Source organism: Macaca nemestrina, chromosome 3 (assembly GCF_043159975.1).
Source record: "Macaca nemestrina isolate mMacNem1 chromosome 3, mMacNem.hap1, whole genome shotgun sequence".
NCBI classification, from domain to species: Eukaryota; Metazoa; Chordata; class Mammalia; order Primates; family Cercopithecidae; genus Macaca; species Macaca nemestrina.
Window position 1 is genome coordinate 174,020,089 of NC_092127.1, and position 24,187 is coordinate 174,044,275.

Below are 24,187 nucleotides of genomic sequence, written 5' to 3' on the forward strand. Positions count from 1 at the left end.
CATAATGACCACAAATGAGTAGTCTCAGGGGGATAAAATGTCATTTTTCAATTTGAAGCAGAAGACGTCAGTATGTTGTGGGATCGTTGATTATCTTATGGTCCTGAATTTTCTCAGAATCTTAGACCCAGAATATTTTTTTTTGTTTCCTTCTTTCTTTCTTTTTTTTTTTTTTTTCCAGTTGTTACCCTGCTGTTCTTCAAGATCTTTGGTTGCAAAGGACATATTCTTTGACCAGTTTAAGCTACTCTCAATGTTCTGAAGACAACCTGTTAATTCTCTAATTCCTTTGTATTTAAAATCTTCCTGAAGTGGTGTGTTGGGTTTTTAATAACTCTCATGACAGCAAAGCCAATCAGAAGACACGTCATTGGCCTGTTTTCTGTAGTCTTTTACATTATACTATTTTGCAATGATAGACACTCAGAACCTTAAAGCAGCTTTAATTCCATGAGGTAAGTGTTTTCTTAGATTCCAGAAACCAAAGCAGCTTTTAAACCAGGAAGTTGACACAGTTCCCTTTGAGTTCTGTGCTGAAAAGATATTTTGTCAGCTTTGGCTCTACTTCCTTAGTTAGTGGATTAAACAGGATAACAAATATATTTATTTTGTATTGCAAAACTACTTCTTTGTATTGCAAATAAATTTATCCAAAAGAATACAAAGTCACCATTCCTTCAAAAGCAGTGGTGGGGCAGGAGGCTCCGGATTGTGTGACAGGCAAGAGAACTTGTGTTTGCTTAGTCTTGTATTGACTATTAGCCCATCTTCCTCTCTCTGTCCTCCCTCCTGTTCCAGTTTACCTGGGGTGAGGAAGCAGTAGCTGCTGCCAAGCTTCCTGCAGAAGAGGTTACAGCAGGAGAATGACACAGCACTTTAAGGACTCTAGAGAAACAAAAAAAAAACCCTCTGCTTCCTTTGTAGAGCGCAGGTAATATCCTTGTATTGCTACTTATAGTCTATTTTCAGGGATTAAAAACTCTCTTATTTCTTCCTACGATGACGATTCTCTTATTGAAACCCTGGACGGTGTCTCCTTACCCCTTTATGTCAGGTGACAACTTTATTACTAAACTTCAGTGGTTCTCATATGACTCCAGCCTGCCTCTCTCCACCTTCCCTTGCCTTCAGCCAACTAGGACTGTTTCAAGCAGACAATTCTCTTCCCTGCCCTCGTTCCACTGTGTTTTGCTTCAGAGATATTCCTTCTGGATGTTTTAACTTAAACAGATCCTCCCTCAATTTCTACTCACCACTAATACGTCACTTCCCTCATGCCTTCTTTTGTAGGTAATATTTTGCATTACTTATTTTGGGCTTTTTCTGTTCTTACTATGTACCAGGTATTATAAGCACTGAAGGAGGACCACAACAATGGTGAGATCACACATGGTCCCTGTCCTCAGAACTTCCGTTTAGTAGAGAAACAGAGAATTCATTATAGCGCATATGACAGGGGTGGAGGTAAACACAGGTCCCATAGGAGTAAGAGTAGGGCCTTTAAGGTACATTTCTAGGATAGGGCTGTATTACTTGATTTAATAAGAGCTAAATGAGCATGTAGGCATCAGCTAGGTGAAGCAGATGGCTGTCATAAACCAAGGAAACACGTGTTTTTATTTTTCTTATTTTTGTCAGCTGTATAGTTAATTCACATTCATTGTAAAATTTTTGAAAAATAGAAAATGAAGAAAAAGGAAAAAACCAATGATCTGTAGTCCTACCGAGAGGTGACAGCAACGTGCTAGCAGCCCTCACTCGCTCTCGGCGCCTCCTCAGCCTCAGCGTCCACTCTGGCCGCGTTCGAGGAGCCTTCAGTCCGCCGCTACGCTGTGGGGGCCCTCTCTGGGGCTGGCCGAGGCCGGAGCTGGTTCCCCCTGCCGGCAGGGAGGTGTGGAGGGAGAGGCGCCAGGGAGAGCCCGGGCTGCGCTAGGCGCCCGCGGGCTGGCGCGAGTTCCGGGTGGGCGTGGACTCCGCAGGCCCCGCGTGCGGCCGGCGCCTGCCGGGCTTGATGAGGGGATGAGCTCCCTCTGCGCCGCCTGGAGTGCCGGGGCTAGGTGCCGCAAAGTTCCGCGGAGAGTGCCATGGAGAGGTGAAGCCGGTTGGGCTTCTGGGTCAGGTAGGGACCTGGAGAACTTTTCTGTCTAGCTAAAGGATCGTAAACACACCAGTCAGCACTCTGTGTCTAGCTAAAGGTTTGTAAATGCACCAATCAGTGCTGTGTGTCTAGCTAATCAGGTAGGGGACTTGGAGAACTTTTGTGTCTGGCTAAAGGTTTGTAAACACACCAATCAGCACTCTGTCAAAACAGACCAATCAGCTCTCTGTAAAATGGACCAATCAGCAGGATGTGGGTGGGGCCAGATAAGGGAATAAAAGCAGACCACCCAAGCCAGCAGCTGCTGGTAGTTGAGGTTCCCTTTCATTTTGTGGAGTGTTTGTTCTTTCACTCTCGCAATAAATCCTGCTGCTACTCAGTCTTTGGGTCCGTGCTGCCTTTATGAGCTGTAACACTGTGAACGTCTGCAGCTTCGCTCCTGAGGACAGCGAGACCGTGAACCCACCAGGAGGAATGAACAACTCCAGACGTGCCGCCTTTAAGAGCTGTAATACTCACCCGCAAAGGTCTGCAGCTTCACTCCTGAAGTTAGTGAGACCAGGAATCCACCAGAAGGAAGGAACTCCAGACCCATCTGAACATCTGAAGGAACAAACTGCGGACACACCATCTTCAAGAACTGTAACATTCACCACGAGGGTCTGTGACTTCATTCTTGAAGTCAGCGAGACCAAGAACCCACCAATGCTGGACACACTATCATTTGAGTATCATTGACCACTAAAATGAGAACACTTTGTTCCCTAATCTTGGGTAAGTGTTGTGTGTGTGGTGGTGGTGGAGGAGGAAGGGGGGAGGTGGTAATGTAGAGATATGCTAAATTTTATATATTTCAGCTTATTTACTGTATATACAATTTTGAATACTGCCTTTTTTTCACTTAAAATTATACCATAGACTTTGTTTCACTCCATTAGGGCTTTCAAAAACATCATTTTAAAGGCTCATTTAGTCTTTCTACATGAATTCCTCCTGGCTTCTCTTACTCCTGTGGTCACCCTTACCAGTAATCTGTCTTCTCCATGCGTCTAAATCAGACTTGCCTTCTTGGCACTGCTTTGGAATCGATAATAGTAGTCACAGCTGTAATCTTCATCATTTGTGTGAATGCAGAGTGGTCCAGTGTCCCCACGTGGTTAGGTCAAACATGCCTAAAGACAGGGCATTCCAGGCATCATCTTTCACCACCTTTGAAACTCCCTTCCATCGGTGGTATTCCTGACTCATCTATTGATGATGTTTCTTTAAAACAAACGGGAATCAAAAGGCAATGCACTTGGGTTGCGTATACTCTGAACCTTATTTGAGTTTTTTCATTGGGCAACATTTAAGTATCTCTCATTGTGAGTTATTGATTTTATCAGTCATCATTTATCCTAGAACTTTCCATGAAATCAAGGTTAGGGTAAGTATTAAGACATCAGTGATATTTCTGCCTATAACTTTTGAAACTCTCGATTTCAGTATTTAACTAGAAGCATGAAAAAGAATCTATGGGAAACTTTTTCAAAATGCATTATGGCCAGGTCCTACCTAAGATATATTATTTTGGATGTGACAGACTAGAAGAAAGACCTGAGCATATACATTTTGAAAAGACAGCACAAATGATTCTAGTGGGCATTGCTCAAAAGGAAGTACCGTCCAAATCTCATCCCTCAAAGGGTAATGTTTTCTAAGGTTTCACTTGTCCACTGTATTAGTGAATTTTCACACTGCTATAAAATGTGAGACTAAGTCATTTAAAAGGTTTAATTGCCTCACAGGTTTGCATGGCTGGAGGCATCAGGAAACTTATTATCATGGCAGAAGGCGAAGGGGAAACAAGCACCTCTTACATGGTGGCAGGAAAGAGAGAGAACAAGAGCCAGGAAATGCCACACTTTAAAACCATCAGCTGTCATGAGAACTCCCCCACTATCAAGAATAGCATGGGGGAAACTGCCACTATGATCCAATAGTCTCCCACCAGGGGCCCTCCCTCAACAATGGGGATTATAATTTGAGATGAGATTTGGGTGGGGACTCAGAGCCAAACCATTATTATCTACCTTGTTTTTTTCATATATGCTTTTATTGATAAATGTACTCCACCTTCATAGTGTTATAACCATCTATATGCTGATGAGTCCTAAATCTCTGTCTTCACCTTTAATTTACAGATTAAAACACATGTAACTGACAGCCTTCTGAGAAAATCCAATTGGCGGTCTCCAGCCTTCCCCAACTCTCTGAACGCACCATCTCATCTTCACTCCTCAGCCTACTCTTTCCCTGGACTCCCTTGCTCAATGGTATCCCTCTTTTTTTTTTGGTACACTCAAGTCAGAAAACTGGGAAATCTTCTTAAGCTTTAAATCCTTTAAATGACTATGATGTATAGAATGATTCTAAATTTCTTGGTCTCCCAGGACCACCTCAAACCTATTTCTATAGCTTTAATTTCTGCCTTCATCAACTCACAGTTATGTGCTTATACTGCTCAACATCTTGGAGTTATTAACCATGTTTACCATTCTGTTTCCTACTTGATTCATTTTATACCAGCTATAAAAGTCTTCCCATGCTTATTTCCCTAAGTCTCATCTCATCTGTGTGTCATCTCCTCTCCTTTTCTGAATTATCAGGTATATCCAACAGCTCTCCTTGTGTTACTACAATGTTTTATGCATACATCTTTTATATGACTACTTTCTCCTCTTAGGCAATAAACACCTGGAGGGCGGAGCCTGTGTCTATTTCCTTTTGTACTCACAGTGCAATGTCGTGTGCTTGGCATATAGAAAGTGCAACTTGACTAAATTTTTATTGGATTGACTAAGCACTAGTATAGGATACATGCCTAGCCCTTATAAAACCTTAAAACTTAGAGAATTGGGAGGGATGAGGGTAAGGAGGGAGTGTATTGTGTGAATCAATTACTGCTGGCTGCCCCGGTGGACACCTTTGCTGGAACTACTATGGGTTTAGCCTGGAGTATATCTAGCTCCTTGAGACTGATTCTGAAGGCTTGTTGGAAGCAGTTCATTACTGTTTTGAAAATTCTCTCTTTCATTTTAAAGCCACAGCAGCGTTCAAGTTTCTTCAGTTATTTTAGCCATGTTTCCATCTAATGTCTTGATGTTACTTTAAAATCAATCAACCCAATGGGGATGGGGCAGTGGTGGGGGAGTTTATGTGTAGAGGTAATTGAAAGGGAGAAAAATCAGATAAAGACAAATGCATGCGGCCACACAGCAGGAATCCATAGTAACACACCTACCTATGCACCACTTGCTTGCTCTGCCTTCCATTCTCTAAACTGTCCACTGGGGTGACATGTATAAGAAAATGAATGATGCCAGATGATTGCGGTTAGGATCAGCATTGCAAAAGGTCCCTTAGTGATTGTCAGCTAAAACAAATCAGGCCTCAATTTTCCCCTTTTCATTATCTTTCAAGCAGGTTGCATTCACGGGTAATTAAAGATTATCTTGTATGTTTTCCTTTGATGTTTCCTTAGCTAGGGAGAACTATTCTGCACAAAGAAAGCCAGAAACAATAGTACTGCATGCTTACTTTCTTTTTGTTTTCAATCATGAAATCCAGCGAAGGGTCAGACTCTAGGAACTTCAGAGCTAAATCTTGGTGTCAGCTTTGAAATGAGAGTTATTCCCAATGAGGTTTGAAAAAGGGAGAACCATAGCTTCCAGGCCGCTATTCATGGGATAAAAATTAAATCATGAAAGAACATTGAAAGGAAAACAAAGGCAATTAGGTAGACCAAAAAACAGACTCTATATCTTATTTCTGAAACATTTTAAAATTTGGGCTTCATGAAAATCTGTGTTTGTGGGAGAATGCAGTATGATTCTGATTCAGACAGATGCATTTAGAATAGACATATGTACTGAAGGATGACAGATGTGTTTGATGAAGCCAGATGTACAAAAGTAGTCAGATGTATGTGTCTCTTGAAGTGAAAAGTGAAAGCAAATATATATATATATAATATTTAAAGCAAATATATATATATTTATATGTGGATGGTGACTGAGGCACCACCAATGTTCAGTCATAGGAGACATACAGCTATTGAGTGTGAAATCACAGAATTTACAAGTAGTGAATAAAATATATAAAACCCCTTAAAAAGATTATTTTGTGGGCCTAACACTATTAGACTGCTGCCACGTTAACACTATAAAACCACTGCTTTTTATGTTTTCACTGTAAAATCTTAGATTCCTTTTCTATGCCTCTGTACCAACAATAGTTGTGAATTTCTAATTATTTTGTTAACTAATTATTTTACCTTAAAAATAACATTTTATAACTATTTACAAAATGGAAAAACTTAGTTTTTAAACCTAATGCCCATCTATTCTCATCTTGAAACAGAAAACGTTAGTAACGAGGTTATCAACAAAAACTGTCTGGCCGGCCGGGCGTGGTGGCTCATGCCTGTAATCCCAGCACTTTAGGAAGTGGAAGCAGGTGGATCACGAGGTCAGGAGATCGAGACCATCCTGGCCAACATGGTGAAACCCCATCTCTACTAAAAACACACACAAAGAAGTTAGCCAGGCGTGGTGGCGGGTGCTTGGAGTCCCAGCTAGTCAGGAGGTTGAGGCAGGAGAATTGCTTGAACCCGGGAGGCGGAGGCTGCAGTGAGTGGAGATCGCATCACTGCACTCCAGCCTGGGCGACAGAGTGAGATTCTGTCTCAGAAAAAAACAAGAAAAACAAAAACAACAACAAAAAGTGTGGCAGCCTATGTTTTTAGTCTATGTCCTCGTCCTCTTTGCTGAGGTGAAGATATGAAATCTTTTTTACACACCGTAAGTAATGCAGAGAGGAAGAGGAGAAATTATACAGGTACAGGCCCATGAGTGAGTCATACTCAATGTCTCTTGTCACTTCCAAACCCCACTTGTACCCCTGGGGGTTGGAGAGAAGGAACAGCATAAACAATTGAACATTTGAAACCACAGAAAACCATGAAAAATAGCACTTTACAAAATAATAATATAACAATTTACAGATGAATAATTACTGAACCCACTTCTTGCTGATATTTCTATTTCTCCAGCGATGGTGATCCTTACAGTAGACCTAGGAGAAGATGGTGAGAGTTGAGCTCTGATTTAAGAAAATGTCTGGCAGATATGTAATTCCTTTTCTTATATAGCATGATATAAAATGGTACATATATAAAGATTTACTTGATTTGAATAGAACTTGAGCATTCATCATCATACAGCATGTGTGTCGTAATGCTGGTAGGAGTTGTCTGTTAAAATATGAAGTTAGCATTGTCATTTTTAGTTGTAATATTTCTTTGAAACAAAAGTTCCTGGACAAAATTCTTTGGCTTTCAGAAGTGGTATGGGGGAAGGGCTGGGAACATACAGGATATAGACTGGTGATTTTCAACTGTGGCTGCATAGTTGATGAATCTGTGAAGCTATTTACAAGTGCCAATGTGGCAAAACTTGAGTCCTGCCTCCAGAGATTCCAGGTCAATTGTTCTGGGGTGGGGCTTCAGCATCAGCATTTTGTCCAAGTTCACCAGAAGATTCTAATATGCAGCCAAATTGATAAAGCCTGGAAAAGATGAACCATTTTACTGCTAGTACACCCTAAACAAGTAGTTTTCCGTGGCAAGATGGACTAACGCGGGAATTGTGTTTCATTCTATTAACAATTCAAAACAATCAACTTACACTCTTGGCTCCAGTTCCAACCAGCCACACTTTGGGTTATCACATGGCTTTTCATGTTGGTGTTACTACAGCGTAAGAGCAGGTTGCTCATGTGTACACCAGTATTTTGCTTTATGAGATACTGACGTGTCTCATTACATATGAATAAATAAAATGACTTGTTAAATTCACTTTAGTCTCAGTTTGATTAGTAGAATTAATCTTCCAAAGTCTGCTTACTTTGAAGCCCTGAAAACTTTGGGTTTTATCTGTAGCCCAGGCAAAAACTGCAAAAATTAAATGGAAGCATTACACCACTCGAGTGAGACCTTCTGGTTTTCCTTTGGTGATACTCATTGGAAACATTTATCAGTTCTATGTGCTGTGCTAAATGTTACGTTGATAGACCTATCAATTTTTGACAATTCTTTGTAAAACTTGACTAATTTTATGGACTTTTTGGAAAGAATTACCGGATCAGAAATTATTTTGAACATATTCAAAAGAAACTTTTTGGATTCAAGTCACTCTGAGCTTGTATCTTAGCTGGTATCACCATTTAGGATAAAGTGAAAAATGATCATGATTCTGGACAAGTTTGGGTGCTAAGTGATCTTACACATGTCTATTATTCTCTCTGGACATCAGTTTTCCCTAATGCAAAATAAAAGGGTAGGGTTATACTAAAATGTCTCTAGATTTCTTCAAGGTCGAAAATAATATATATTTATGCAACTGTGCTCTATTTTTTAAATACACTTTTCATTTTAGCACAGTTTTAGGTTTACAGAAAAATTGGGACAAAATATTCATATATTATTAACTTCTCATATTAGTAAAGTGTATTTGCTATAATTAATGAACAAATGATGATACATTATTGTTAGATAAGGTCAATACTTTATTCAGATAGCCCAAGTTTTTACCTAATGTTCTTTTTCAGTTCCAGGATACCATCAAGACTATCACATTACATTTGGTAGTCATGTCTCCTTAGGCTTCTTTTGGTTGTGACACTTTCCTGATTTTCCTTGTTTCCGATGACCTTGGTAGTTTAGAGAGCACTGGTCAGATATTTTGTAGAATGTCCCTCAGTTTTGTCCGATGGTTTTCCCATGATTAGATTAGGCATGTGGGTTTCGCGTGAAGAATACAAGAGCAGAGTCATTTTCATTACATTAGATCAAGAGTATGAACTATCAATATAACTTATCATTGTTGCTGTTGACCTTGATCACTTGACTAAGGTAGTGTTTGTGCCGGTCCCTTTCCATACTGTCTGTACTTTAAGTCACTATGAACAGCCCACACTTAAGGATGGGGAGTTACATTCCACTTCCTGGAGGATAGAGTAACCACATAAACTGTTTGGAACTTTTCTGAAAGGAAGGATTGTCTCTCCTCCTGCATTTACTTATCCTTTATTTATATCATCATGAACTCAGACATATTTATTTTATATTTTATACATGTGTCTTTTGGTAGAACGTATGAGTGCGTGTGTCTTTTTGGTAAAACAATTTATTTTCTTTTGAAAATATACCTGGTAATGAGATTGCTGGGTCGAAGGGTAGCTGTGTTTTAAGTTCTTTGAGAAATATCCAAACAGCTTTCCTTGGCTGAACTAATTTACATTCCCACCAACAGTGTGTGAATACTATTTTATTTATTTTGTTGCTCAATTTTTTTTATCTTTGTCTACCGAGAGTTCCTTCGGTTGGCTCTTGGGACACCTTCACATCCGTGCTATTGATTATTGTGTGTTGTGTAAGAGAGTATGTGTGTGTTTGTATGTGTGTGTGTGTAGTTTGTGTAGTTTTGAGCACTACGGTATGTTCTGGGAACTTCTTTTGTATTTCCAGCCCCTTTTACTTTATATATTTTTGGGTTTTTTTTAATTAATTTCAACTTTTATTTTAGATTCAGGGGACACACGTGCAGGTTTGTTACCTGGGCATATTGTGTGATGCTGAGGCTTAGGTACAGTTGATCTTATCACCCAGGTACTTAGCATAGTACCTGATAGCTTCTCAACCTTTGCCCTTCTCCCTCTTGCCCCATTCTAATAGTCCCTAATGTCTATCGTTGACACCTTTATAAGTAACCAATATTTAGCTCCCACTTATAAGTGAGAACATGTGATATTTGGTTTTCTGTTCCTGTGTTAATCTGCTTAGGATAATGGACTACAGATGCATCCATGTTGCAGTGAAAGACATGATTTCATTCTTTTTTTTATCGCTGTGTAGTATTGCATAGTGTATATGCATCACATTTTCTTTATCCAGTCAGCTGTTGATGGGCACCTGGATTGATTCTATGACTTTGCAATTGTGAATAGTGCTGCAATAAATATAAAAGCTCATGTGTCTATTTGATAGAACAGTTTTTTTTCTTTTGAAAATATACTCAGTAATGAAATTGCTGCATGAAAAGGTAGCTGTATTTTAAGTTCTTTGAGGACTATCTAAACTACTTTCTTTGGCTGAACTAATTTGAATTGCCACCAAAGGTAGATAAGTTTTTCCTGTTCTCTGCAACTTTTTCAGCATCTGTTGTTTTATGACTTTTTAAATAATAACTATTCTAACAGATGTGAGTTTGTATCTCATTGTGGTTTTGATTTGCATTTCTCTGACAATTAGTGATGTTGAGCATTTTTCATGTTTGTTGGCCACTTATATGTCTTTTTTGAGAAGTGCCTGTTCATGTCTTTAGCCTATATTTAAGTTGGGTTATTTATTTTTTGCTTGTTCAATTGTTTAAGTTCTCACAGGTTCTAGATTTTAGACCTTTGTTAGATGCAGTTTGCAAATATTTTCTTTCATTCTTTATATTGTCTTTTTATGCTGTTTGTCACTTCTATTGCTGTGCAAGAAACTTGTGAGTTTAATTAGATCCCACTGTTAAATTTTTGGTTTTGTTGCAATTGCTTTTGAGGACTTAATCATAAATTCCTTCCCAAGGCCAATGTCAAAAATGATGTTTCTTAGGTTTTCTCCTGAGATTCTTATAGTTTGAAGTCTAACATTTAAATCATTAATCTATTCTGAGTTAACTTTGGTATATGATGAAAACTAGGGGTCCAATTTCAATCTTCTGCATATGGCTAGCCAGCTATCCAAGCACAATTTACTGACTAGGAAGTCCTTTCCCCATTTCTTATTCTTGTCAACTTTGGTAAAGATCAGATGGCTGTAGGCATGCAGCTTTATTTTTGGGTTCTCTATGTTATTCCATTATACTATGTGTCTGTTTTTGTACCAGTACCATACTGGTTTGATTATTGTAGCTTTATAGTATAATTTGAAGTCAGGTAATATGATGTCTTTGGTTTCGTTCTTTTTGATTAGGATTGCCTTGGCTATTTGGGCTATTTTTTGGTTCTATGTAAATTTTAAAATAGTTTTTTCTAGTTCTGTGAAAAATTACATTGATAGTTTGATACTAATAGCATTGGAAGTCTAGATTGCTTTGGGCAAGATGGCTGTTTTAATGATATTGATGCTTCCAATCCATGAGCATAAAATGTTTTTTCATTTGTTTGTATCACCTGTGATTTCTTTCAGCAGTGTTTTGTAGTTCTTCTTGTAGAGATCTTTTACTTGCTTGGTTAGATGTATTCCAATGCATTTTTTTTTCCAGTTATTGTAAATGGGATTGTGTTCTTCATTTGGCTCTCAGCTTAATCTTTGTGTGTAGAAATGCTACTGATTTTCATATGTTTATTTTGTATTCTGAAATTTTACTACAGTTTTTTATCAGCTTCAAGAGTCTTTTGGTGGAGTCTTTATGGTTTTCCAGGTAGGTCTAGAATCATATTTTCAGTGAAGAGAGATAATTTGACTTCTTCTTCTCGTATTTCAATGTCTTTTATTTCTTTCTCTTGTCTGATTGCTCTGGCTAGGACTTCCTGTATTATGTTGAATAGCAGACTTTGTCTTGTTCCAGTTATTAAGGGGAATGCTTCTAGATTTTGCCCATTCAGTATGATGTTGGCTGTGGGTTTGTCATGGATGACTCATTATTTTGACGTATGTTCCTTTGACAGCTAGTTTCTTGAGTGTTTTCTTGATGAAGGAATGTTGAATTTTATTGAAAGCTTTTTCCATTTTTATTGAGAGGATTCTATGGTTTTTGTTTTTAATTCCTTTTATGTGGTGTATCACATTTATTGATTTGTGTATGTTGAATCAACCTTGCAAACCAGAATGAGGCCTACTTGACCATGGTGAATAAACTGTTTGATGGGCTGCTGGATTCAGTTTGATAGCACTTTCCTGAGGTCTTTTTGCATCTGTGTTCATCAAGGATATTGGATGGTAGTTTTCTTTTTTCATTGTGTCTTTGCTAGATATTGATATTAGAGTAATGCTGGCTCTGTAGAATTAGTCAGGGAGGATTCCCTTTTCCTTGAGTTTTTGAAATAGTTTCAGTAGAATTAGTACCAGCTCTTCTTTGTATGTCTGGTACAATTCAGCTGTGAATTCATCTGGTCCAGGACCTTCTTCATTTGGTAGATTATTTATTTATTTATTTATTTATTTTTACTCATTCAGTTGTGGAACTCATTATTCGTCTGCTCAGGGTTTCGATTTCTTTCTGATTCAATCTTGAGAGATTGTATTTTTCCAGAAATTTATCCATTTCCTCTAGCTTTTCTACTTCATGTACATAGACGTGTTCATTATATCTGAGTATCTTTTGTATTTCTGTGGGATTGATTGTGATGTCACCTTTTCATTTCTGATTATGCTTATTTGGATCTTCTCTTTTCTTTGTTAATCTAGCTAGTGTTCTGTCAGTCTTGTTTATCCTTTCAAAGAATCATCTTTTGGTTTCCTTTCAAAGAATCATGTTTTGGTTTTGTTGATTCTTTCTATGTATTTTGGGGGTCTCCATTTTCTTCAGTTTAGTTCTGATTTTAGTCATTTCTTTCTGCTAGTTTTTTAATTTTTTTTAGTTCCTCTAGGTATGATGTTAGATTGTTAATTTGAGATCTTCTAACCTTTTAATTTAGCTGTGTATTGCTATAGATTTTCCTGTTAACACTGCTTTTACTGCATCCCAGAGGTTTTGGTGTGTTCTGTCTCTGTTTTGATTCATTTCAAATAATTACTTGATTTCTGCCTTAATTTTTTTGTTTACCCAAAAGTCATTCATGGGCAAGTTGTTTAATTTTTGTGTAATTGTGCAGTTTTGAGAGATATTCTAGGTATTGATTTACATTTTTATTCCAATATGTGCCAAGGATATGGTTGGTATGGCTTTGATTTTTTTGAAATTTATTTGAGACTTGCTTTATGGCCATCTTGGAGTATGTTCCATGTGCAGATGAGGAGAATATATATCTGGTTGTTGATGTGTTGAGTATTCTGTAGATGTCTATTGGATTCAATTGGTGCTCTCAAATTTAAATTCAGAATTTCTTTGTTAGTTTTCTGACTTGGTGATCTGCCTAATGCTGTCAGAGAGGTGTTGAAGTCTTCTACTATTATTGCCTGGCTGTCTAAGTCTTTTTGTAGGTATAAATGTACTTGTTTTCTAATTCTGCGTCAATGTTGGTGCATATATATAGGATAGTTAAGTATTCTTGTTGAATTTGAACGCTTTATTATTATGTAATACCCTTCTTTTCCTATTTTTACTGTTCCTGGTTTAAAGTCTGTTTCATGTAACATAAGAATAGCTCTTTTTGTGTGTTTCTGCTCTTTTTTGTTTCCTGTTTGCATGATAGATCTTTCTCCAACCCTTTACTTTGAGCCAGTGGGTGTCTTTATGTGTGACATACATCTCTGGAATATGATAGATGTTTGGGTCTTGTTTCTGTATCCAACTTGCCATTCTGCCTTTTAAGTGGGACATAGAGTTCATCTGCATTCAAGGTTAATATTGATAAGTGAAGTTTTGATCATATTGTGAAGTTGTTAGCTGGTTGCTTTGTAGTTTCTATCATGTGGTTGCTTTGTAGGGTATGTGGGCAATGTACTTAAGTATGTTTTTGTGATGGCGGGTATCATTTATTGTTTCCATGTTTAGAACTCCCTTAAGGATGTGTTGTAAGGCTACTCCAATGGTAACAAATTCCCTTACCATTTGCTTGTCTTAGAATATTTTTTTTCTCCTTTGCTTATGAAGCTTAGTTTTGCAGGATATGCCATTCTTGCTTGGAATTTCTATTCTTTAAGAATGCTGAAAGTAGGCCTTCAGTCTCTCCTGGCTTGTAGGACTTCTGCTGAGAAGCCCAGTCAGCTTGATGAAATTCCCTTTGTATGTGATCTGACATTTTTCTCAAGCTGCTTTTTAGATTTTGTCTTTATTATTGATCTTGGACACTCTGTTGACTATATGACTTGATGATGTTCCTTTTGTATAGTATCTCACAGATGTTCTCTGGATTTCTTGTATGTGGATGTTTACATCTCTAGCAATATTAGGAAGATTATATTGAATTATTCCCTCAAATATATTTTCCAGGTTGTTTGTTTTTACTCCTTCTTTCTCAGGAATGCCAATAATTCACTGATTTAGATGCCTTACATAATCCCATATTTCTCAAAGACTGTTCATCTTTAAAAATGTTTTCTTTGTTTTTGTCTGATACGATTAGTTTGAAATACCAGTCTTAATGCTCTGAAATTCTTCCTTCTGCTTGATCTAGTCTGTTGATAAAGCTCTCAATTGCATTTTGAATTTTCTGAAGTGGGTTTTTCAATTCCAAAAGCTCTGATTGATTTCTTTTTATGATATATATCTCTTCCTTCATTTCCCGGATTGCTTTAGAAGTATTTTGTGTTGATTTTCAACCTTCTGTCATGTTGAGTTTTTTTGCAATACATGCTTTGAATTCTTTTTCTGTCATTTCGGAATTTCCATTTTGGCTAGGGACCATACCTAGAGAGCTAGAATGATTTTTTGATATTGTCAGTACATTCAGATGCAGAATTCTAGAATTCTTGCTCTGATTCCTTCTCATTGGGAGAAGCTGGTACTTCTAATTTTTATAATGATTTTCATATGAATATAACGTTTTCTTTGTGTTTCTTTCCAATTAATTGGTTTTTTTTTTTTTCTTTTCCTTTCCCTTCTTCCACCCCCTTTCTAGGGGCTGTGACTGTAGAGAATGTTGGGTAGAGTCTTTTGGCTTTGCTTCTACACTCCTGTGCACTTTGTTGGCAGGTTTAATATAGGGTTGTGCAGTTTGACCTACAAGCCAGTAGATGGCAGTTATGGGTAAGAGCCAGCTGTCGCCAACATGGCTGGGTATATACTTGATCCTTGTTTCCGGGAAGAAGCTCTCTGTTTGCCTCAGGTAAGAGCTGATTTATGAAGTGCAATGGTCTGTACTCCTTGTTCAGCCCTGAGGAGTAGCCAAAAAGGGTGGGGCCAGGCCTGACAAGTCCAACTACAGGTCCTCTGACAGCAGACACAAGCACCAGTGCCAAGGGAGAATCCATGGGGCAACCACTAAGCACCCAGAGGTGTGCCTAGGTATGGAGCCGGGAAACCTCTTGGGCCCCAAGTTCTCTGCACAGGGATGGGGAGATGGCCTAAACTAATTCAGGAGAGTGAGTGCCCAGATTCCTGGAGACCTGCCTGGATGTAGAGTGGAGAGAACACATCCCTGCAGGAGGATCTCTGCACAGGAAGGGTGGCAGCCACTGTTCTTAGAATCAAGTATTTTCCCAAGGAACCCCATTTCATTAATCAGAGAATGGTACTACAAACCAAAATCTCAGTTCCAGATGAACTCCTTGCTTCTGGGGTGTCATTGCTTTCAGACTCACTCAGCTGACAAAGCAAGGATATATGTATTTGTGTTTACTAACCTGTGTGTATACAAATATCTATAAATATTTCTATGTGTAACCATCTGTATTTATATTGAGCTAGATATAAATTCATACAGATGTCTATGAGTAATCCCTTACAACATAGATCATTCTAGACTGTTTCACTTGCTTATCTATAACCTACACTCCTACAGTGAGAAAGCTGGCTTCCACCATCTGCCATTCATTTACTTAATTGTTCAATCACAGTATACATGTAAAGCAGGATAAGAACTGTTAACCTATATCTCTGTGGGAAACAGCTTCATCAACTAGAGTCCACTGCGTATGTATAATTTGTTTTGCCTTTAGACTTCCAGACTTCACTCATTTCCAAAGTTACTTAGATTAGCAACTTTCCTCCAAACCCTTCAGGGAAGTTGTTTCATACATTTGTAATATAATTAGATTGTATTTTGTCACATTCTCCATTCCATCCCAGGATCCTGTGGCCTCCTAATTTTTTTGCGTACATGAAAGTTTACTCATTGTCATATAAACAGCATGGAGTATTTTGGTCACTGTTTTGTTGGTTATTGGCTGTACTTCAGTGATTCCTCATTAAATAAAATCATGTGACTTTATATTGGTCAAATGAACAATATATATGTAGTTTTCCAGAATACATTTATAGAATGTCTTTCCCTGTGGAAAATCACCAGATCTTCGATATATATTTCATTCGTTTTCTTCAATTTTGCTGCCAGGCAGTTTTATTAGCACAGTTCTTGATCGCATGTAACCGAACAGTAGTTGTAAGCAAGTGTCTACTCAATAAAAGTTTGAGAAGAAAAAGAAAAAAAAAGTTTAGAAACAGAGACCTTATTTCTTCTTTGTTTTTGTTTTTAATTTAAAAAAATTAACATTTTTAGTACATTATCTGGGGTACTAACCTGGGGGATAATGTACTAAACTAATGTACTGAGTGAGATCTGACAATTATCCGAATTTTGTCTAAAATTTGCTTATCTATTCCTTTCTTCTCAAAAATGTTTTTCTTACATATTTTGAAGAAAGTATCAGATAAGTCCTCATCACATCTACCAGATTAAAAATATCATAGTTATATGATATTTTATCTATATTTTAAGATATTGACATCTTAATATCCTAGTTAGTTATATAATAGAACCTAGTCAAATTCCTCTGATTGTCTAAAAAATTATTTTTCTAGTTGGTTTGTATGAATTACAGAACAAATAAGGTACCATTACATTTGTATGTCACAACTCTTTATTTTTTTAATGAAGCGAATATTCTTCCCATTTTGATTTTCATGCAAAGGACTTAATGCAGAGACTGAGTAGTTGTTATGCAGAGTGCAATGCATAATGCATTTATTTGTTTGCTTATGTTTGCGTCATTTAACTTGTTCCTTTTATTTTCTGGGCAGTCATACATGGAAGTTGGCCCTTGGTTCTATTTGGATTTTACTTTTTGACAGATTAATTCATGGTTGATGTGCTGTGTTTCATATTGAATTTCAGTAGGAGACTAACAATGTCTGATTTTCCTTACTTTTAATGATGCAAAGATTGACCCATGGTTCAAATAATAACAATTTGATCACCACAATGTATTCTCCATTAAACTTTCATCTAACAGTTTCATCCATTGATGATTATTGTCCCAGTCAACTACTTAACTGGATAGCTCAAAATGGTGATTTTCCAATTTTGTCATTATTCCCACATTTAGTAAATGTAAATCCTATTTAAAGAACAATTTTCCCACTTCATCTATGACTACTTGGTTATCTTTCAGTATACTACAGAAAAAGGAAGCATAAAGAGTTTGTACTAAACTCTTTTCTTTTAATTGCTGATACTCAGAGAAAGGAATTGGTGTCCTAATTTCTTTATGACATTTATTGAGATGTATGCTGTACATCTCTGCAGGTATATATGTACATATTTTCATTAAATTATTTTACTATTTTAATTTCAATTTAAAATCCTTGTGAAGAAATGAGGATTTAAAAATACATTTCAATCGGTTCCATAGACTTTTCTTTTTGATGCACAAAATAAAGATACTTCTTGATTTTGGTCCTTGGGTTATTCTGATAACTCATGAGTCTTTGTTAGCTTCCTTGTTTTGGGTACAAAAAAAATAGCCAGCGTTATCTTCAAGGACTCAGGATTCCATTGAAGAATACTATTCAGGGACACAACTAAGTGATGGTTAGGCTCACTGATTTAGGGCTATAAAATACATATTTCTTTAACAGCAAATATGATTATATACTGATATTTTTAATTCAGATTTACTAATACAGTTTTTTTTTACTTCTTTAAGTAAATTTTTTTTTTATTACTCTGAAAAGCTTGATTTCTAGTAACATTAGGAAAATTATTCACTTGCGTTGTCCTGTAACATATGTAAAATAATTATAAAATAATAGCATCAAGAATGCTATGAACAGTTAGATTACTACATTAATTTTAAGACTTCCTTTCAGATTTTATTGTTCTTTAAATATTGGCTACAGAGGATATATAGTCAAAATACTGTACTGTACTATGTTTTTAAGTAACTTTAATTCAGGTTTTTGATTATGTCATCAACTCAATACATGGATACATTCACTTCAATTGGTTTACAATTCTTAGTGATTGTCTTTTAAATTTAATTTCTTTTTTGAGTTTGTAAACACATCAATGTAAAATAGATGTGCATAGTAATACACATCTGAAATAAAGACCATATTCAGAAAAGTTTGATTTATATTGTAAAAATATCTGACTCCCTGTTTTTAGTTTCTCCTATAACCACTTTTCTTGTTCTTTATTTTTGCTACCCCTTTCTCATTGCAAAAAAAAAAAGCAAATACATATTTCATCCCTTTTATTACACAAAAGAATCACAATATATATATATCATATTCTAGACCTTATTTACTATACGGCACAAATATCTTGAAGATTACTCCATATCAGTGTATACAGATCTTTTGCTAATTGTTTCATTGCATGTTACGCTTTGCTCAGCTTCCTATTAATAGACACTTGCCATATCAATAATATTTCAGTGAAGAACATTATACATAAATCATTTTATATTTTTGATTATACTTCAAAATTTATTTTTTAAGTTAAATGGTAAATACATGTATAATGTCCTAATTGTTAGGATATTAATAATTATCCAATAATAACTATTACTGAATATTATTCAATTATTATTGAATAGTTGATATTAGTAATTATTGAATAATAATTGAGGTATTAATATTTATTAATTATTATTGAATGGTTATTAATTCAATATGACTGATGTCCAAATTACTTCCATAAAGATGGAATCATCACATTCTTACAAGTAGTATAGAAAGAGCTTCTTTCTCCGTAGTATTGCCAACAAAATATATGTTAAAACTTTCCAATTTTGTCACAGTTGGATAAGGAAGAAACAGTATTTCAGGACAATTTTAATATTCAACGATATTGTTATAAAAGAAGTTGACCTTCTCTTTTCATATGGTTAAGATTCACTGTCTATATTTTGCTAATTTTTATTATTTTCTTGTTTGTTGTTTCTTCTCAAGTTTTAAGACCTTGTCTTCTTTTGGAGATATTACTCCTTTATGATGGAATCTACAAATAAATTTTGTGGTTTTTCCTTTTTATTTTGACTTTGGTTTTAGTGGAGGAATTTTTGCCAGTTTAGAAGTTTAAAACAACGTTTTTACAGTTGAGTGATTCCATATGGTCTTTTATTATTTTGGATTTTTTTTTTTTTCTTTTGAGACGGAGTCTTGCTCTGTCGCCCAGGCTGGAGTGCAGTGGCCGGATCTCAGCTCACTGCAAGCTCTGCCTCCCGGGTTCACGCCATTCTCCTGCCTCAGCCTCCCAAGTAGCTGGGACTACAGGCGCCCGCCACCTCGCCCGGCTAGTGTTTTGTATTTTTTTTTTTTAGTAGAGACGGGGTTTCACCAGGTTAGCCAGGATGGTCTCGATCTCCTGACCTTGCGATCCGCCCATCTCGGCCTCCCAAAGTGCTGGGATTACAGGCTTGAGCCACCGTGCCCGGCCAATTTTGGATTTTGATTTAAATTTACAAGTGTTCTTCATTCTCATGTATTAAATGAATTTACTAAATCTTTATGATTTTAGTATTTATGTTTAAATCTCTGATTCATGTAGATTTTTTTCTAGTATCCAAAGTGAAGTATGGATGTGATTGGATATTTTTGTTCATGGCTATTTTCCCCAACACCTTTCCTCCTATTGTTACAGGTTGAATTATGTCCTCCCCAAAAACAGATGAAGTCCTTCCCCCAGTATGTCAGAATGCAATGTTTTTTGGAAAAAGAGTCTTTACAGAGGCAATGAAGTTAAAATGAGGTCAGTAAAGTAGACCCTAATTCAATATGACTGATGTCCTTATTTAAAAAGGGAAAATTTAGATGTAGAGATAGATACATGCTAAGGGAGGAAAGATTATGTGAACGGGCAGCAGGAACAGATGGCTATTCCCAGGTCATGGATTGCCTGAGGCTACCTGAAGCTAGGAGGGCGGACTGGAACTGATTCTTCCCTAGTGTCTTCAGAGGGAGCATTGTTCTGCCAACATCTTGATTTCAAGCTTTTAGTCTCCGGAACTGTGTAACAATAAGTTTATACTGCTCTAAGCCACAAACTTTGTGGTATATTTTTATGGCAGCCCTAGGAAGGTCATACGCCCATTGATTGGAGGTGCCATCTTTTCTTTATACCATACTTTCATCCTTAACTTAGATATTCTTCTGAATTTTCTATTGTGCTCCATTTAGATTATCTATTTACTCATGTATCAATACCACAATGTTTCAATTGAAGATGGCATACACTAAGCTTTAATATCTGGCAGAGCCCTGACACATGTCCTTTTTTTTTTTTTCTTTTTTCTTTGTCTTTCTTTTCTTTCTTTTTTTTCTTTTTTTCTTCTTAGAAACGGGGTCTTGCTTTGTGAATTAGTCACTGAAGCATGCACATGCCACCATGCCTGGATTTTTTTTTTTTTTTTGTCTATGTTGCCAAGGTTGGTATCAATTTTTTTGCCTCAGCCTGTCAAAGTGCTGGGATTGCAATCATGAGCCACTGTATTAGTCCATTTTTACACTGCTATAAAGATACTACCTGAGACTGGATAATTTATGAAGGAAAGAGGTTTAATTGACTCACAGTTCTGCAAGGCTGGGGAGGTCTCAGGCAACTTACAATCCTGGCAGAAGGTAAAGGGAAAACAGGCACCTTTCACATGATAGCAAGAACAAGAGAGAGAGCAAGAGTGAGGATATGCCACACTTTTAAACCACCAGCTGTTGTGAGAAATCCCTTACTACCATGAGAACAGCATGGGGGAAACTACCCCCATGATCCAATCACTTCCCACCAGGCCCCTCCCTTGACACGTGGGGATTACAATTTGAGATGAGATTTGGGTTGGGACGCAGAGCCAAACCATATCAGCCACCATGCCTAGCCAAAATAACTTGTGTTATTTTTCTTTGCGTGGTTTTATTCAATACTCTTGCTTATTTTTCCATATGGAAATTAGTATTTTTAAAATAGACTGCAAATTGCAGGAAAAAGAAGTTGTTATTTTTATTGGAATTGCAACATTTTATTTTTTGAGACTCCCTCGCCCCAGCTTCTTTAACCAGCCCCCATAGGCTTTATCTTCCATGTCAGTGTCTCTGTTGTATCTATAGTTGCCTTGACTTCAGAAACGATTCCAGCTACTCTTGAATTCTCCATAAAGACTGAAAATTCCTTGGATGCAAAGGATCTCTTGAAAGTCTTTTCTTCCCATTTGGAGACATACCTAGTCTTGATAAAAATGTGTTGAATAGAACCAAGTTGCCTAAATGCCTATTTTAAAGTTTTAAAAGAGAATTTGTTATAAATGGTCTGTAATTCATACTGCTGAATAACTCAGGATGTAATTTAGGGTGAATATAGTACAGTGAAATTAGGGTGTTAGATGTGCTTTCTTAAAATCTGGGTTCTAATATTTTATTTATCTCTATCCATCTCTGTCTAGCTCTCTGTTTCATTCAAAATCATATGTAATAAGACAATAACTTTGAGATCAGCTTTCTGCATGTTTTGAATCTAGGATCAGAAAGAACCCCTCACCAGATTATTGTGTGAAGGGGTGGCCTGCCCCTCCACACCTGTGGGCGTTTCTCGGTACGTGGAACGAGAGACTTGAGAAAAGAAATGAGACACAGAGACAAAGTATAGAGAAAGAAAAAGTGGGCCCAGGGGACCGGCGCTCAGCATACCAAGGACCCACACGAGCACCGGTCTCTGAGTTCCCTTAGTATTTATTGATAATTATCTTTACCATCTTAAAGAAAAGGAAGTGGCAGGATAATAGGATCATCGTAGGGAGAAAGTCAGCAGTAAGACATGAATAAAGATCTCTGTGACATGAGTAAGTTTAAGGAAAAGTGCTGTGCCTTGATATGCACATGTAAACATCTCCATAAACCTTTTTAGTGCATAAAGAGCGGCATTGCGCTAGCAAGTCCCGCCTTTCGCCCTAAGGTGGTTTTCTCCTTTCTCAGTAAACAGAACATACAATTGGGTTTTATACCGAGGTGTTCCATTGCCCAGAGACCGGCAGGAGACAGATGCTTTCTCTCTATCTCAACTGCCAACAACCGCCAAGAGGCCTTCTTTCCTCTTGTACTAGTCCTCTTCAGCACAGACCCTTCATGGGTGTCAGGCTGGGGGACGATCAGGTCTTTCCCTTCCCACGAGGCCATATTTCAGACCATCACATGGGGAGAAACCTTGGACAATACCTAGCTTTCCTGGGCAGAGGTCCCTGGGACCTTTGGCAGTGTGCGTATCCCTGGGTACTTGAGATTAAGAGAATGGTGATGACTTTTAACCAGCAAGCTGCCTTCAGGCACTTGTTTAACAAAGCACACCCTGCACAGCCCAAAATCCTTTAAACCTTGAGTCACCACGGCACAAGTCTCTTGCAAGGACAAGGTTGGGGGTAGGGTCACACATTAACAGCATCTCAAATACAGAACAAAATGGAGTCTCTTATGTCTACTTCTTTCTATATAGACACAGTAACAGTCTGATCTTTCTTTCTTTTCCCCACAATTGTGCAGATGAGGTGATCCAAAGTTCCTGCTGGGAAGTGTATCTCAGTCCATTATTTCTTCCCTGCCTGGCAATCCTAGCTTCTTTCTTAACATTTCTTCCTTCACACAGTCGACTTCATCAATATTGGCTTCTTTGCTCTTCCTTGACTAGACCAAGCTCCTTCCTGCCTTATGGCTTATGCATCTGCTTTTCCCATAGCTGGAAAATATCGTTACAATTTTACTTGGCCTACTCTATGAATTTCTTCAACAGTAAGCTTAAAAGCACATCTTCATGTGGCCTTCCCTAACAGTGTGTGTACAGCTGCCTGTCTTCCCAGTCACTCCTTAATCTTTTTTTCTTTTGAAATGTAGTCTCTCTCTGTCGCCCAGGCTGGAATGCAGTGGCGCAATCTTGGCTCACTGCAGCCTCCCCCTACTGAGTTCAAGCAATTCTCCTGACTCAGCCTCCTGAGTAGCTGGGATTATAGGCGTGCACCACCACATCTGGCTAATTTTTTATTTTTAGTAGAGACGTGGTTTCACCATGTTGGTCAAGCTGGTCTTGAACTCCTGACCTCATGATCCTCCCACCTTGGCCTCCCAAAGTTCTGGGATTACAAGCATGAGCCCCTGCACCCGGCCCATTCCTTAATTTTACCCTTCTTTATTTATCTTCATAGTACTTGTTGATACCTGAAATTGTATTGTATATTTATTATTTTATTTGTTATCTTTCTCATTGAAATCTAAGCTACCTGAGGCAAAGTCTTCTTCACTTTGATATCCCCTGGCTTATAATAATGTGTTATGTGCTCAATAAATATTTATTAAATGAATAAATAAAATGACAATTTGTGCAAAATGTTTGGTACATAATGGTCACTTCACAAATGTTATCTTCCCTTTTCATTTATTCTACAATAGTGATATTTGCAGTCACGCTGAAGACACATGCAAAACCAGCTTAATTCCTTCCCCACAGTTAACATCCCTGAATTCTCAATAATAAAGACTTAAAGGATCGATTCCATTTACTGAATTGCATGTTTTAGGTGGTGTTTTTCCTAAGCCCAGGCCATTCTGTACTTGAATTGACAAGAGGTCATAGCATATTTTAGTGCTCCTTTTTTATCATTAGTCATAATGATTTCTTAGGTTCTGGGTATGCTTATGTGTCCAATTATATTTGGGATGTTTGATTTCCAGATGCCAGCAGAAACTCTGCATCTCTGCATTTGCTTTTCACCATTGGATCTCCAGCCTGTTGCAATGTCTGTCTTGGTAGTTATTGTTTTGCCAGTTTGACTTCCCTTTTCTTCAAATGGAAAGGTCCTAGTATCACTGATTGTCTTTAAGATTTTTCAGAGTAATAGTCTAAGATTGAGGTAGAGAATTGCCTATCCTATTGAAAGTTTAGAAAAGTGTGCAATTTGGGAAAGTTTCTGATGAAGTTTGACAG

General features: G+C 37.4%; 1 long non-coding RNA gene across 2 annotated transcripts in view; it reads left to right on the forward strand.

The window, feature by feature from the left end:
- Positions 1 to 1,752: 1,752 nt before the first annotated feature.
- The window catches only part of LOC139362446 (uncharacterized), a 70,469-nt gene continuing 48,034 nt past the window's right edge, over positions 1,753 to 24,187 (forward strand). The window contains exons 1-3 of one of the 2 annotated variants that reach the window (XR_011621427.1): positions 1,755 to 2,119; positions 2,530 to 2,872; positions 4,282 to 5,197. This is a non-coding gene — a long non-coding RNA (uncharacterized lncRNA). Of the gene's footprint in view, positions 2,120 to 2,529; positions 2,873 to 4,281; positions 5,198 to 24,187 lie in introns of those variants that run through there. The other variant, XR_011621426.1, reaches the window with a different exon arrangement.